Genomic DNA, 10935 nt, shown 5'->3' on the forward strand with positions numbered 1-10935 from the left:
TGTGTGTGTGTGTGTGTGTGTGTGTGTGTGTGTGTGTGTGTGTGTGTTGTGTGTGTGTGTGTTTATGTTTTGCATGGATGTGTGTATGTGTACCACATGTGTACCTGGTGCCAAAGAGGCCAGAAGAGGGTGACAGGGGTGACAGATTCCTTTGGGACTGGAGTTCAAGATGGTGGAGTCACTGTGTAGGTGCAGGGAGCTGAACAGGGGTCCTTTACAAGAGCGATATTCGTAAGCTTTCTTAGCTGCCCAGCATTGAATGTAAAACACCTCGGTAAGTAAGTAAAGAGCAACCCCAGAAACCAATGTATAAAGGCTCTTCCTTGTAGAAATCCCAGGCTCCGGCCAGGAAATGAGGAAAACTTTCTGCCTTAGTTTCTTTTTCTGGTACTTGATTAAATAACTGACAAACAAAACATAAGGGAGAAAATGTTTCATTGGCTCACAGTTTCATGGTACAGTCTACCATGGTGGGGTCAGAGCAGCAGGAGCTTGCAGCAGCTGGTCACATCAGATCTAGGACCCGGAAGAGGCAGTGGATGTGGGCATCTGCTCAGTCCCCTTCTCCAGGATTGCGGACGGGGAATGGAGCCACCCACAGGGGGCAAACCTTCTCACCTCAGTTAATTCCATCATGATAATCCCTGTCCTCCTCTGTCCTACAAAACTGTCTCAGCTTAACTTTCCAATTGGACTTGTCTGTTCTCCCATCAGTGTGTCAGATTTTGCTTCACGTATCTTTAAATTCTGTTGTTGCATGCCTGTGTATATGCATATATGGTTTTTATGTCTTCTTAACTTTTTATCACTGTGAAGTGACTCTCCTTGTCACTGTTAATACTTCTTATCAAGCATTCTTTTTTCTAATATCACGAGTGACCACATCACTTTTCTTTCTTTCTTTTTTTTTTTTTTTCCATCTCTTTTTAAAAAATTGTTTTTAGGGCCAGAACGATGGCTAAGCAGGTAAAGGCGCTGCCACCAAGCTTGTGACCTGAGTTGGATCCCTGGGACCCTCCTGATGAAAGGAGAGAACTGACTCCTGCAAGTGCCCTCTGACCTCCACATGTGCTTTGTGGTACGCACATGCCTACACAAGCAGACATGCAGACACACACACACATCAATAAAATGTAATGAACATTTTATGAAAACAAAAAATATTTAAAAATAATAAGACGTAATGAAAATTGTCTTTAGGTGTTTGTTTTGCTTCTGCGCTGTTAGACACTCAGGCCAGGGCCTCGTGCTACACAGGCGTTCCGCCACTGAGCTAATCCAGCGGCCCATTTTCAGTTTGTTGTTCTTTTCAGTTCTCGGGGTTGAGGCCAAGTTCTTCTGTATGCTAGCAAGCACCCTTTCTTTTTCTCCTTCTTCTCTCCCTCTTCCTTCTTTCTTGTCTATTTGAGACCGTCCTGCTGTGTGGCCCAGGTTGGCGTTGGACTCAGTCTTCTGAACGCTGTCATCACAGGCCTGTGCTTTCTAGTGAGCCTTTTCTTACTAAATTTGAAGTGAAATGACTCAAACAGCACCTCTAAAGCCAGTGTACATTATTCCTCACAGATTTGAAAATCCTGTAAAGTGACATTCTATTCCATTTTCATTAATTAACTAGTTAATTTTTAAGACAGGATCTCTGTAGACCTAGCTGGCCTGGAACTCACAGAGATCCACCTGTCTCTATCTCCTGAGTGCTGGGATTAAAGGTGTGTGCACCATGCTTGGCCATCTAGTCCTTATTTACTCCTTTCTTCCTTCCTTCCTTCCTTCCTTCCTTCCTTCCTTCCTTCCTTCCTTCCTTCCTTTCTTTCTTTCTTTTTTTTAGACAGGGTCTCACTGTAGCCCTGGCTGGCCTAGACTTGCTATGTAGACTAGGCTGGCCTGAATTCACAGAGATCTGACTACCTTTGCCTCTTGAGACCTGGAATCAAGGGCATGTGCCACCATGCCCACACCCTCCTTTTCTATTTCTAAAATCCAACATAGAGGCAGCCATGCCTGTAATTCCAGCACTTAGAACCAACTCCTGAGATAGTCTGAGACAGGAGGATCATGAGTTCAGGGCAAGTCCAGATACATGCCAAGTTTAAGGCCAGTTTGAGTTATATAGGGAGTCTGTCTTTTGAAGAAAATGAAACACTGTCACCCATTGGGGCTCCTTTTCTATAGCTTCTTTGACATATTTACAGCAGATAGGTTGATTCTATGCCTGCTCCTTCTAACAGCTAACTCTCACATTTGTTTCCTGCTGACATTTTTCTTTTGATTATTAGTTCCATTTTCCTGTCTCTCCTCTCTGATACTTAGAATACAAGTCACCGTAAATGACAAGCTACAGAGACACTGGCTTCCATTTCCTCAGCCATGTCCTGAGTTTTGCTCTAGCAAGTAGTTAAATTGGAAAATCACTTTGATCCTTGTTTTCTTCTTTTTCCATTTTTGTGTGGCAGGGGGAGGAGGTGAATGTGTCCATGTGTGTGTTTGTGTGTGTCTGCGTGAATGTGTGTGTGCGCGCGCATGTTTTCTTGTGTGGGGGTTTTACCAGTGCATATCTGCAGGTGTCTGTGTACATGTTGCCTGTGTGGGGGCTTGCCAGTACATGTGATGTGGGGGCCAAGGTTGGTGTTGAGAATCATGGTCACTCCTCCGCCTCACTGAGGCAGGGTCTCTCAGTTGAGTCCACTGTGACTAGTCTTGCCAGCCAGCTTGCTCTGGGGATCCTCATCTCCCCCTTCTAAGGCCAGGATTATGGGTGGGCCACCATGCCCACCTGGTATTTTATGTGGGTTATGGAGACCCAAACTCTAGTCCCCATGCGTGTGTGCTGAGCACATTGGCCACAGAGACATCTCTCCAGCCCCGATCACTGGGATTCTGTGGAGGTTTAGTTTAAAGCAGCGGTTCTCAACCCGTGGGCTGTAACCTCTTTGGGGGTCAAATGACCCTTTCACACGGGCCTCCTGAGACCATCAGAAAACAGATGTTTACATTATGATTCATAACATAGCAAAATTACAGTTATGAAGTAACAATGAAAGTAATCTTATGGTTGGAAGCCACCACAGCATGAGGAGCTGTATTAAGGGGTCACAGCATTCAGAATGGTGAGAACCACTGGTTTAAAGGTTTGAAAAGGTCTTCACATTTGCTTAGCCTTGTGGGTTTTCAGTGGGAAAAATCGTGTTGACCCAGCCCCTGTAGGTTGGCAGAAATTAAACTCAAAATTGTGCCTTCCCAGCCCAGGTGCCATAAGGTCCCTCTCAGATCACTGACCTCCGATGTTTCCAGGGCTCTTGGTGTCCCCCTCTGTCCTTACCAGTCAGAAATGAGCCTGGGATTCGGGGTGTGGGTGAGAACATCTGAGGGCTGCCTAGTCTTCCTTTCCAAGGTCTCCTAGGCTATGACTGAGATAGCCCTCACTTGGTCCCATGTGGTCCTAGACTACAGCCTCTCCAATGCCTCCATTTTTTTTTTTTTTTTAATACTTTGCCCAGAGTTTATTGCCTGGAGAGTTACTCCAATACAAATTAACCTACCATTTGCAGGAGGTGGAGCTCCACCCCTTCATGCCTCTCCACCTTGGTTTTCCTGAAAAAGAAAATCTTGCTGTTTATGCTTTATGTAAACTCTTTTTCTCACTTCTCAGAGGACATTGATGATGTTCTCGCTTCTGGGTTTGCTCTCTAGCATTTGTGTTAGAGGCGCTCTCCTGGTGGCCTTTATTTAAGGAAGCTGAGGGCTGGTAGAGTGCTTACCTGGCACAGGTCAGGCCTCGGATTCAGTCTGCAATGCCGCAGGAAACAACAGCACCACACTGGGATGGTGGGTTTGAGTGGCAGCTGGGTGGCTGCAAAGGCCAGGGCCTTGATATTGTGCTCCTCAGATGGCTTCCTCCTGTGTCTTTCCCGGAGGGCACATGTTTAGCTGCCTGCCTTCTGGAAGCTCACTAGGGAAAAGGCTGGAGGCTCACCACTCAGAGCACACACTCGATCCCTCAGATGTGCTTGATACCTGTTTTCTGTCTTAGAAATGCACGTCCACGGTGGGGTGTGGACAGTTTCCCATGGACTTGGGCTGGAGAGAGCTCTGGACCTGCTTCTCCAGACTCCTCCAACTCACCCCTTTCGTTTCAGTCTTCACCCTCTATTTCCTGGTATCATTTTCTGAGCCCTTTGAGGATTCTTTGGACAAACTGGGCTCTCAGCTTCCCTGCCAACCTCAAGTCTAGCTTTCAGGCCTGTGTGTGAGAGTGTGTGTGTGAGTGTGTGTGTGTGTGTGTGTGTGTGTGTGTGTGTATGAGTGTGTGTGTGTTCATGCATTCATGCATACATGCATACATACATGTAAGACCACACATGTAAAGGACAGGACAACTCCTTTCACCGTTTGGGTTCTAGGGCTCACGCTCAGGCCATCAGGCTTGCACACATGTGCCTTCTACCTCCTGAGCTATCTCGCCGGCCCGAGTCTAGCTTTCTCACATGCATAGTCTCACTCGCCATCTGCTTTCCAGCCTCCAAGATTCGGATGGTGAATTCTCTGATTTTCGGAAGGGGAGGACATGAACTCAGAAGCCTGCAACTAGAAACTGTAAAAGAGATTGCTTTTGTGGCATCGGTTGATCAGAGGGCAGAGTCTTCAAGTCCACGGGCTTCAAGTACTTCTGAGTAGTCAAACCAATAGGGAACATTTTGCAGAAAACAAAGTAAGTGCTTACGATTAAGAGTTAGCGACGACAAAAGCGGCCAGCGCAGATGAGCACATTTGCGCATGAGCAAAAAGAGAAATGACTCAGGCTCCGTCTGGTCTTAGAAGGAGACTTGGGAATTAGACCTTTTCCTGGGGCTGTACGCTACTGCTGCTGTATCTGGAGTCCTGAGGGTGCCCGATGTTCTTGCTTCACTGATGTTCGGTGGGGCTGGGGAAGGTCTGGGCAGGAGAATGAAGTGACAGCTTTGTGAGGGCAGATGTGAGCACTGGGGCTCTGCTGGGATACAGAGAGGTAGCCTGTCTCAGAGCCACATATATGCCTGAACTTCAGAGCCCGAGCTACCGGCAAGGGAGGGTTGCTCTGAAACCCGACCAGGTAAGTTTAGCAAAACTTTACCACGGTAGGTCAGAAACATGGCCTCTGTATACTGTATGCAAGTAAGTGTTCTCTGTCTGTGAGGACAAGTGAATAACAGAGCCCCTGCCTTCCCCACCGGAGGTGGGGGAGCAGATGTCTGAGAGACACTGACACACTTAGAACTTGGACATTGAAGAAGGCGTAATACTCTGACTGCGCTGTTAACAGAAACACTGGACTGGATGGAGAATGGGAGGCTCAGTGGAATGGGAAAACTTGATCTAAGTTAAGAGCTGAGTTCAAATCTTGACTCTGTGTTGTCCTCTGCTGTGTGAGGACTTAAGCTCTCAGTCTTTCTGATCTTCCTCCAGTTCTGGCAAAGGTTAGATAAAGCAGCCATAAAGCATACAAGAGGACCAGTAAGGTAGCTGTTGATTGGTTGCTGAACTAAGTTTGAACCTTTAACATGTGTGATGAGTCCCTATTGGAGACCAGGCTCTGCATATAGGCCTCCCCTGTTCTCAAAGTCTCTAGCTCAGCAGCATCCTCTGTCGCTCAGGATGGACTGAGCCTGTAACGTTGAATGTTTTGGTCCTGCCTGGGCTGCACTGGATTCTGGGAGAGAATGTCTGAACACTTTATCCCAACTCAGCACCCTCCATTACCCTGCTGTGTAATGGGAGACAATGGTGGCAGCCATGTCTGCTGTCCAGTAACCCATTTCTGTCGCAGAAACAGAAACGTCTGTCGTGTGCAGACGCACGGAGTTGACAGTCTGGGGAAAGGAGAGGCAGGGGAGCAGTTCCGACCCTGTGACCCTGGGAGTTAAGGCTCACTCTCCTACAGAGTGCGTTCACAGCCTGTGAGTGTCAGCACCATGATGAGTCCAACGGCTGAAGACCGTGTGGGCTGCCCCTCAGCTGGGTGTGTGAGCTCCTCATTCCTCCAAACCAGTGGGAGGTTCTGAGCCACCTGGAGTGCCAGCATCTCACCAGCAGCCACTGCGCTGGCATCCAAATCCTGGCTTCGATGCTTCGGTGTCCGTGGACGTTTTCATGACCTAGGGGGAATTTTTGCTTTGGTCTGTCCCTAAACCACATTGTAAGCCTTCCTTTCCCTGACGGTCACCATGTTGGCCGGAGGCTTCTGCCCTCCACTCTCAGTGCGCTCCCACTATCAGAAATCGTTTAGCCTTGATCTTGTTTCTTCCCTTTTCCAGAACTTACCTGCTGTGTGTCAGACTGAGCTGTCCCTCTTCCATCCTGTACTTCAAGACCTGCTATTGTCCTGCTGCTGGTCACAGCCATGCCTGGGAAGAAGGCGGCGCCTTCGGTGGGAGAGCTCTGCATACACCCCTTTGAGGCCCAAGGGGGCAGGGAAGGAACTGTAGGATTGCACAATCCTAATCTGTGACTCCATGTGTGAACCAGAGGCACCTAGCCTCATTCCCAGAGACCTTGCTGTCCCAGAATGGACCTGCCTGAGAGCTGAGGCAAGCAGGGAGCCACCAGCCTCCTCGCTTCCCAGTCTCCACCTCCCAGGAGCAGCTGGCTCAGCCATGGAGGCCCCACGGCCCTGCATGTGTCCACCCCACTGTCTCATGCTATGAGATTATGTACAGGAGGGACACGGCATCTTTCTGAGTGGATTCTCCTTCAGAATGTGCCAGTGTTTCTGCGGTTCATAATCTTTCCCTGCCCTTGCTGTTGTATCTCTTGGCTTTTTCTCAATAGGCTGCCTTTCTTTCCTCACTAGAAATCCTGTACAGGGTTTGCTCCCACCCTCTGTGGGGCCGGAGGGTCTGAGGAACAGAAGGTTCTTGACCTTGGTCAGCCTGTGAGTGACTCAGCATCTGTTTAGTCACTGGAGAGAAGCTGGGGTTGAACTGTTTTCCCTTCGATCCTAGAGAGCTCCCCAGAGAGCAGGTTGATTGAGCCAAGCGTGCACATCACTGTGACAAGCTGTTGGCTTATTGCCCTCTTCCCTTATAGCTAAACCAGCTGACAAAGATCTGTAGCTTGGTGGAAGGCTCCTACAGTGGGTCACAGATCCTCCCATTTTATTTTAAATTGACTCTGTTGGGCCTGAGGGGTGGGGTAAAGGATGGAAATCCTATCTGTAGATATGAAGCTATGTAGATGGCCTTGCAATCCCTCGCTCCCACAGCTCAGTGTTTCTGTGAGCCTATGTGCTGAGGCCCCTGGAGACCTGCCTGTTTTATTGCCCTGGATACCAGCCCTCGGTGACTTCCCAGATGGCTCCTCTGACAGCCTCCACACTTAGCTGCAGTCACCAAAGTAGCTCCCTGAGCAGAGGACATGGCCATCTCTCCATTAGCAAAGACAGGCTGTGGAGCACGGAGTCCCAGCACTGTGACAGATGCCTAGAGTCTGACCTTGCAACCACCTTGGGGTCTGTGTCTTAAAGCAGCTGGGTGGCTGATAGGAGGTACTCCAAAATGGTTGCAAGACAGAGTGGCCACAGCTAGAACTGAACCCCCAAGTAAGTTGACACAAAAGTGATGACATCTGGAAGTCTGTGTTTCATGCAGCAGAGGGTAGGGGCGTGTGGCTGAGGCTATTGGCCAGGGTTCCAGCTGCCTTCTCTTCTCCCAGGGGGAGCTACTTGTCCTCTCCTCTGAGGAGGAGCTACTTTTCATCATAGGCCTCTACACAGCTTTGGCAAGTTCCTACCACTGCTGGGCCTTGCAGGTGGGGCCTGGGTCAGTGGTACTCTTTGAAACAGTTGCAGGTGACTGGCATTTCCCTGTATGCCCCCATCAGCAAGAGAGGGAGCGACTGGCCCGTGGAGTATTATCTTAGTAAAGTTTTTATTGTTGAGGAGACACCATGACCATGGGCAGCTCTTATAAAGGAAAATATTTAGTTGGGGCTGGCTTCCAGTTTCAGAGGTTTAGTCCATTATTGTCATGGCGGGAAGCATGGCGGCATGCAGGCAGGCATGGTGCTGAGGGAGCTGAGAGTTCTGTCTCCAGCTTGATCTGCAGGCAGCAGAAGGAGACTGTGCCACACTTAGCATAGCCCACCCCACAGCAGCACTCTTCCTCCAACAAGGCCACACCTACTCCAACAAGGCCACGCCCTGTAATAGTGCCACTCCCCCTGGGCCAATCCTTCAAACACATGAGTCTACCCAGGCCATTTGTATTCAAACCACCACAGGTATTCTCTGAAGAAGAAGAAAGAGGAGGAGGAGGAGCTTATGTGGCACTTAGTTACAGGGAGAAATACCTTGCCTCCCCATTTACTTTTCTCTTCTACCCTGTCACATCATGAATGGCAAGCAGAGTCACCCTGACTGCTGAGGCTTCATTCTCTATACCCGGTCCAAGAGATCTGGAGAAGAGCCTAGATAGGGCTAGTAGAGGCCTGTCCTAGCCTGGGTCACAGTTGTCTTTGGGAAAAGCACAGCTCATTTTGAGCCACATATATCCAGAATGTTCTTTCTCACCTTGTTTGTGAGAGCTGGCTCTTGCAGCCTCACTGTTCTCAACACGTAACTTAAGCATTTTTGCTCCCCCTGATTACTGGGAAACTCAGAACACCGAAGAAGTGCTTCAGGGTAAATAAGATAGGTTCCAAGAGACCTGGTCTCGTCTTTGCCTTTCTGGGCACTAAGTGCTGAGAGGGTCTCTCATCACAGCCTTTCTGGGCCCACAGTGTTGCCATGGCAGGTCCCCATTGCTCAGTGAGCAAATGAGTAGACAAACTGAGACTATCTTCACAGGCACATAGCACTGCCAGGTCCCCTGGGAGGACTCAAGAGACCGTGCAAGGCGTCCCTTCTGGGCCCAGACATTGCCACCACTCTGATAAACTGAGGATTTGCAAAAGAGGGGAACCAGAGGAGGCTTCCAGAAGCACCCACAGCACTGCCTTGTCTGCGGCCCAGTGTCTATCACTCAGGGCCCAACCAGGAAAGCAAAACTTGTTTTTAGGGTTCAGTACAGAAGCAAAAAGAGCAGAGGGGCGGGAGGATCCGCTGTATGCAGCGAAGAGGCCATACCACTGCAGGCCAGGGCCACTGGGAAGGACCCAAGCCATGAGGAGTCAAAGAGGGGAGGAAGAACGTGACCTCTTCCCCCTGCCCTCTGGATTTCTGTGGGTGCCTTCCACTAGATGACTGCAGCCAGAAGCCAGCTACCCTGGGAGACTGTGGGCCCTGCCCCCAGCCTGTAGCAGTGGAGAGCAGGGATGGGCTGATGAAGAGCAGCCCTGTGGCACATCTACCCTTGTGTGCTGTGTCTTCGGAACCTGGCAGTTCTAGGCAGTGCTAAGACCTTGGGGAAGAAGGCAGAGGAGTGGCCCGCTTGGGTTTTGTAGGTTGTTTTCATTCTGCTTTACAGGGAGGGAGGGAAAGCCTTTCTTCACAGTTGTCCTTGCTTTCCTTTGGAGGAATCTGCCCACTAAAGCACCCCGCCTCGTGCTCCCCTCCGGAAAGCCATGTCCTGGTTTCTGTGTGCGCCCCGTGCCTGTTCCTCTCTTCCGAGAGTCTGTTTTCCCCCAGCCATGAGCACTAACCAGAGCAGGCCTCAGTGCTCAGGAAAGCTCTCTCCCATGCCTTGCCAGTGTGGCCTGTCTGTAGGAGAGGCCATCTATCTGTCAGTTTGTATTGTGTTTCCAATAAATTTCTGGAAATCATGCCTAGTGTCATGATATCTTTTCCTGGGCCAGTGGCTCAACTGCCCATGCTGTCTCCAGGCTTTGGTGTCTGGAGGACCTTACCTGAAGGATGCCTTTGCCTGCTCTCAGAGTCTAGGAGAGATAACAAGCCACCTCCAAACTGGCAGCAACCTTTCTCCGGGGTTGGATGTGCTGTTTGTTACTGCCTCACCAGCCACATCCTGAGAACGTGGTAGTTTCAGGAAGCTGTGCCCCGAAATAAGTGCCTTTGACTTAGCGCCACTTAGGCTTAGAGGTGGGAGCAACAGATAGGCCTCACCCTATTAGTCACCCACAGAGCCACTCCTGCACTGCAGTGGCCAGCACTGAGTCCTGGGGGCACGTGCTGGGGTGCTTGGGAAGGTGCAGAGACAGCTGCTGTGCCCTGGCCCAGGGCTGCCCTGTCTGGCTGAGCACACTGCCTCAGCTCCTCCACTGAGGCAATTGTAGAGGAGAGTAAATCATGAGAGAGTCCCTCCCAGCCTGTGTGAAGGACCCTTGTTTGCTGCACTATGTGACAGATGATTAAAAAAGCAAAACCAAAGGAGACGGTGTATTTGCTCGGTTTGTGTTTATTTTTAAAATATCTATTATTTACATTTTTGTAGAGGTGTATACATATATACCTGGACTTACATGTGCCATGGAACATATGTGGAGGTCAAGGGACAACTTCCTGAGTTCTCTCCTACCAGCTAAAGCCTGAGGCTAGAACTTAGATTGTTAGGTTAATTGCGAGCACTCTACCTCGTGAGCCATCATCTCCTCGGCCCAGAACCAATAAACAGGAAAAGGGTTGGCTTATTGCATTGGCTTCCTTGTCAAGCAGACAATTGCATTTCCTTATGTCATTCTTACTTTCCAAATGAAAACAAAACAAAATCATAATTCCACCTAAAATGATATAACTATCTCACATACACCCACAAACATACTATCCCCACTGGCCCTAGAATTAAGTGCCAAAGTCCCCTAAGGAACTTAAGTTCAATTTCTCCTGGTGGTTAGATCAATTACTGTTCCTAATGCTGTGATTTCTATCTGAGTCACTTGACTCAAAGACATCAGGAGCCCAAAGCAGCCAGGAGAAGTCAGAGCTTTCAGTTCAGTGTGTGTATGCTGATGCACCTGTGCCTCGGTGTGTGTGTGTGTGTGTGTGTGTGTGTGTGTGTGTGTGTGTGTGTG

The 10935-nt window shown here is 49.4% G+C and overlaps 1 long non-coding RNA gene across 1 annotated transcript; it reads left to right on the forward strand.

The window, feature by feature from the left end:
- The first annotated feature begins 4389 nt into the window (after nt 1–4389).
- Nucleotides 4390–9729, forward strand: LOC129678381 (uncharacterized). The gene is made up of 2 exons (XR_008720368.1): nt 4390–4705; nt 6288–9729. It is a non-coding gene; the product is annotated as an uncharacterized LOC129678381 (long non-coding RNA).
- Nucleotides 9730–10935: the final 1206 nt, after the last annotated feature.

This window comes from Psammomys obesus, unplaced genomic scaffold (genome assembly GCF_907164565.1).
Source record: "Psammomys obesus unplaced genomic scaffold, mPsaObe1.curated_primary_1811, whole genome shotgun sequence".
Taxonomy (NCBI): domain Eukaryota; kingdom Metazoa; phylum Chordata; class Mammalia; order Rodentia; family Muridae; genus Psammomys; species Psammomys obesus.